The sequence below is a fragment of the Mauremys reevesii genome, linkage group 2 (assembly GCF_016161935.1).
Source record: "Mauremys reevesii isolate NIE-2019 linkage group 2, ASM1616193v1, whole genome shotgun sequence".
In the NCBI taxonomy this organism is placed as follows: domain Eukaryota; kingdom Metazoa; phylum Chordata; order Testudines; family Geoemydidae; genus Mauremys; species Mauremys reevesii.
In genome coordinates, this window is record NC_052624.1 from 143974480 (window position 1) to 143980479 (window position 6000).

Sequence of the window (6000 nt, forward strand, 5' to 3'; positions counted from 1 at the left end):
TAATGGAGGGGTATCACGCTGTATCTCTGTAAATTCCCCACTTGTATCTCTTCCTTTCCCACCCCTACCCCCACAACAAACAAACTCTCCAAAGTAAAGGGTATATCTCAGTATAGCCTATACAACCCAATACATTTGGATTTTCTAGGCCAAGTCATTTTTCATATATTATGAGCCAAAAAGTTATGAGCCAAATTTCAACCTCAGATAATTTTTCAAAACACAGTAATTTTAAAATTCCTTTTCTAGTTTTCACTGAAATTTCCAGCAAAATGCTACCATGAAATGAGCTGCAGTATGTGAATTTTCATATTATTTTTGGGGGGAAGCTGGTGTGGGATATGGGGAGTTGGTATTTGGACAGTATCAGTCAGGGATTTTTTTACACTTAGAGATGCAACTCTTCTAGTACTATCTATTACTTTATGTACCCCAGTCAGAGTGCATGAGTTACACGTAATCCACAAGAAAAGGTAACATGTTGGAATGCTAACAAGAAATGTTGGTATCAAGGGACAATGTTGTAATAGTATCAGGAGACCCACTGAAAGGTGATTGTGGGCTAAACTTTTCTTAGATTCTTTAGAATAAAATGGTGATTAATTCCACATCCATATCACTATTCTTCATTTATTATGGGCACAGAAGGATGGAGGGAGTCCTACTATTGAGCAAGACTTGGTCAAACATTGTTCCTCCTCTTCCTCCTTATCTAACCATCCAGCATCCACACTGTGAGATGCAGGGAGCTCAGTGCTGGATGAAAAGTCTAACTGTGATGATGAGTCAGGAGGTTGTGGTGAAGAGAAAGGGATATGGGAGGCCAAACCAATAACAGAGGTCAAACAGTTGAACCCACTAGACTACTGAGTAAAAGACAAATAAGTGGTATCTAACCTGAAACCAAAAGGCCAGGTCATAAAAGCTGTTATCTTGGTGTCCCAATGCACTCAAAGTGGGACTGAAATTCTAACTGTAGGCAAAAAAGTGGCACAACTCCATTAGGTTGTGAATATTCCGCTTCAGAAATATGTAGCACATTTTGCAAAAGATTTAAAGCATGTTATTCATTTCCAGCACCATGGAATTACTTTTCTTTCTATTACATTACATACTGACAGCATCTTAATATAAATCTTTTACCCCCTCAAGATTAAACTTCTTCTTCTGAATGATTCTCACTTACTAATTTGGTCAAGGTTACAATCAAACTTGGCTCCTTTGGCACAAATGAGGACTAAATGAAAGTAGAAAGCTGAAAAATGCTGCACTTCCTAGAAGAATCTTTCATGGGGGAAAAACATAATTTCATTTTAAATGGGTTTAATCACAGTTAAATAATGCTGGGCCACCAGAATATTTGTTTAATTGAATAGAGACATAAGATTTAGCAGAGGTAATTTGTCGGGCAATGAAAATTCAGATGTGATTAAATTTTACACAAACACAGAGAGAGAGAGAGAGAAAATCTCTACCCTCTATCTTCTTCAGAGAATGCATATTATTTATCCTCTTGGCATTGGCATTAGATGTATTATCATGTGAAATGTCAGTAATATATGCTGTTTGGATCATTTCACCAAGAGAAGCTTGGCTGTAAGAACAGTATGATGACTCTTATTCTCAATTCTCTGCCTTACATGGATACTGCACAACTTGGAGATAAAATTTGCTAATTTTAGACTACTATTGATTTTTTTAAAGGTCTAATCCCTACAAAATAACAATGTCCCAGTGCTGGAATGAAAAGTGAAATTTGTCACAAATGAACAAATTGGGGGCTATATTGTCTTTTCCTTCCCCCACAAAATGGAAAACAATTAGATTGTCTTTATGAGGATCTGGTCTGAAAGAGTAATTAAACTGTTTCAGAAAAGTAATAAATATAAAATCTTATTTAATTAACAGCTATCAACTTTCTCCAGAAAGATTATTGATAATAACTTACACTAAGTTTGCATGCTCCTGAAAGTTTTGATGTTTTTATTTGGCTTAGCGGACTGGAAATGGGACATACATACATCTTAGTTTTCTTCTGAAGTCTGCCAATTCACCTCAGGGCAACAATCCTACTGAGGAATTCACCTCTATGGACCTCTGCCCTCACGTTCAGTCCCATTAGTAGGATGGGGGCCCAGGTTAATATTGAAAGCATGTTGTCACCATCTGGCTAATAGCTTTAGTGAAGTTAATTTGGTGATTTTATAGTCCATTCCCTAATGGACAGGTTTCACATCACAGAAATTACTACTGAAGTAAATACTTCTTGTGATTGTTTGGATTCTCATCAGGGAGAACAAGGCATTAAGACTGAATTCCTCTACTCAGTTCCAAAAGTAGCCTCTCTAGGTGACTGAAATACAATGGCAGGACATCGTGAAGGAGCTTGCACTGCCCCTACATATAAATTGAGAATTTCAGTGTCCAAAGTGCTCAATCTAGCACCTTTCATGAGTGCTAAAAATAAGTAGAATTCCATACTGTGTTTTGTGCTGTAATGGAGTACACTAGTAATTTTGTCCTCTGTTACGTGACTCAGTTACCTTACATAATGGCAAAAGTTCCCAAGTACAGCTCCTAAGTACACTTTTCACATCAGTATAACTGTATTGGCAATATGTACATGGAGACATTTAAGATTGAGGATGCTAGCTGACTACGGATGACTACAGAGGCACCAGGGGAGGAAGGAGATCTGGCTGCTCTGTGAGGAGGAGAGAGGCCACTAGCCACTTTAGGCCATAGCTGGTGCTCCAGCTCTGACGTAGGTCCCCTGTCCATTGAGGCCAAGGACCAGTATACTGTATTGGCAACAGGACAAAAGGAGCAGACCCCCAATTGCTAAGGAGGAGAAGCCACCTTCTCCCAAGAGAGGATGATGGCCATCACACCCAAGAGGAAAGGATGTAGGGTGGATGGTAGTTAGGGATGCCTTTCTGAGGGGGACAGAGATATCCATCTGCCAACTTGACGTAATGTCCTAGGAGGTATACTGTCTGCCTGGAGCTTGCATCCAAGACATTACAGAAAGGTTTCCAAGGCTCATCCATCCCTCTGATCACTATCCCATGTGGCTCATGCATATGGATGCTAATGATACTGCTGCATCTCTCGCAATTTGTAGAGACAACTAGTGCCTTGCCTGCTGTTTAGATTGGGCACTGAGTCCTCAGGTTTGATCCAGAGTGGAAAAGGGGAGTATAGGGAAAAGATTTTCTTTTTTTCTAAAATAGCATATAGCCAGACATATTGGATATCTGTCTACATCTCTCGTGGTTACTGGAAACTATCATCACAAACCATTTATAAATAAAACTGTCACCATATATTCCTAATTATGCAAAATTCTTTCCAATAAGCTCCAGCAAGAGTCTTTCTGGGTAAAACTTTGCAGACTAATTGTTTAAAGGTAACCTATATGTTGTCACCTACACAGTTGTTTTTGTACACCACTTGTGAAAGCAAATGATGTCATTCATACACATAAAAAGCCTTATTTGGGGGTAACAAATCAATTGCTAACAGTCAATGTGCTTTTGAATTCTGTGCTTGTGTGCAGAAGTGAATATGTGTACACAAGTAATTTGCATGTACTGAATTGTGCATTCACCATGAAGGTCAGGATGACTCATTTGAAAATGTCTCCTATTATTATTAAATTCCTGTCCATATATTGTTGTTTTTGCCTAATAATGACATGGTAGATAAGAAGAGAAGGAGAGTAATCAGAGAGCAGCCTAATATTTGATCCCTGAAGTTCAATATTTCTTAAATACACTAACTTCCTTTAAGGAGCGGATTTCTGGTTCTTTAATTACAAATTGAAAGGACATGTCTGGATAATGACTTGTTAGCAGACAATTAAAATGATAACTTCTACCACCTTGTGCTTTGACCGCCATCAGACCTCCGTTTTAAGCAGTGTGAGGCCTGGCCACTACTGGGAAGGGAGAGTTAAAATGAACACTTAAATGTTGTAGGAAGTGGTATTGAAGTTAAGCTTATAAAGTACAAAATAATTTGTTGGGATGAAAGGTTCTGTATTAAATGTGAGATTGTTACCGTTGTTATAATCTCTGAGCTAAGGAAGACTAATTGAATAAAAGACTATTTAGATTCAGTAAAGATTCACCACCACTCACTCTCTAAGCCAGTGCAGAAACCTTGTTACCTCCCCTCTTTCTTTTTCCTTTGTGAATTATTTTGCTAATCCAAGTCTTAGCTAGATTAATTTCATTAACTAAAAAATTTTCCCCATGGCCATATAAAGGGAGTATCTGGACCTATTGTATACTGTGCTTGGCACTGCATGAGAGAGAAACATTCTAATGAACCTATTTCTTTTCTTACTCCTGTCACACTGTCTAGAGTGGCTCACTACTGTGAGTGCTCACCTCAGGGCACACTGTCAAAAACAGGGCAGACACCTCAACCGGTGGTTCTATAATTAGATTTCACCAAGCCAGTGACAAATGTGAACTCCTGGATCACTGTAACAGTCTTACCATGGAGTCACAGACAGTCCCCTTAGACTCTCTACTCTTATCTTACCACCAATAAAAACTGGATTTAGTGACAAATGGTCACTTACACCAAAAATCACACCATATTTAGACTGCTTCCAGGCAGGGCCACCCAGAGGATTCCGGGGGCACGGGGTCTTCGGCGGCGGGGGGCCCTTCCGTTCCGGGACCCGCCACCGAAGTGCCCCGAAGACCCACGGCGGGGGCCCCCCAGCCGCCGAATTACCGCCGAAGCCGGACCCGCCGCCGAAGCGCAGCCCGGTCTTCGGTGGTAATTCGGGCGGCCCTGCTTCCAGGCCCAAAAGACTAGTCACTTACACCAGATCAATTGATACCATAGATCTTACACCAAAGATAATACCTCTAGCCAATCCTGTAATAAACTTTCTAAAGGTTTATTAACTAGAAAAAAAGGAATAAGAGAGTTATTTACAGGTAAAAGAAAGCAAGCATATAACATATAACATAAGCATATAAGCATATAAGCATATAACATAAATGAATTATCATGTAAATCCTAACAGTGACAGAATTGTAGTGATCTGTCAATTCAAAATGTTTTTCAGGGTGGACCCCGGAAGCCACAGGATCTCCGCATTTAGAGTCTCAGGCCCTGTCAGAGTTCAAACAGCTAAAAAGATTGAAAAATTTCTTGTGACTTTGTTTTATTTTGTTCAGTCAGCTTCTGGGACACAGGATGAGCTTCCTTGGAAGTAGCATTTTTCCTGTGCAATAAGACCATTAACAAGTCCTTTGCATTGCAATGTTCCTAGATGATCCATCTGATTTAGATAGTAATTCTGGATGGGCTTGGGGTACAATCTCATGTCTGAGTTCACAAGTTCAGAGCAAACATTTTCAAAGTTATAAAGCAAAAATTACACATTTTCTTATAGCATGGAATACCTACGTTACAACTGAGATTGATGCATGCAGCAATTTACAAGCATTTCACAGAGTCTAAACACTAAATACATTCTTCTAAGACTAATACCTATTTTGAGCAAAACTAACATACAATTAACTGTTCTGGTCTCCAGCTATAAGTTTGTCAGTTCTCGGCTAGTGCCTGCAGCCTGGGCAAGAGCTGGTATCTGGCCTGCCAGCATCACAACTGCAGCAGAAAGCTGTTGTTCATTTGTTTTTTTAAAATACCTGAAATCGTGCCACTTCAGTCAGCTATAGTGTTAAAGTTAACACACTGTTAAGCATCAGGGGTGAATCTGTAGTTAATTCTGGGGGTCCAGAGCCCTCTGGCAGTCACTCAACCTGGTCACCTTATCCAGTTGAACCCTCTGCTCAGAGAGTTCCTAGAACCCTGGTGCTAGTTTCTGGGTAGCTATAAATTATAAATTAGGCTTTGTTTTAGGTGTGGCTTCTCAACTGATTCTTACAAATAACTTAAATGGGAGATTCATTCAAACATTGGTTTAAAGAGGTTTTAACTCAACCTATAACATGATTTCACACAGCTCAT

The 6000-nt window shown here is 39.5% G+C and overlaps 1 long non-coding RNA gene across 1 annotated transcript in view; it reads left to right on the forward strand.

Moving 5' to 3' along the window:
- LOC120398943 overlaps positions 1–5697 on the forward strand; it is a 28161-nt gene extending 22464 nt beyond the window's left edge. Inside the window, exon 3 of the long non-coding RNA XR_005594840.1 lies at positions 5090–5697. This is a non-coding gene — a long non-coding RNA (uncharacterized LOC120398943). The remainder of the gene's footprint in view (positions 1–5089) is intronic.
- The last annotated feature ends 303 nt before the right edge of the window (positions 5698–6000 follow it).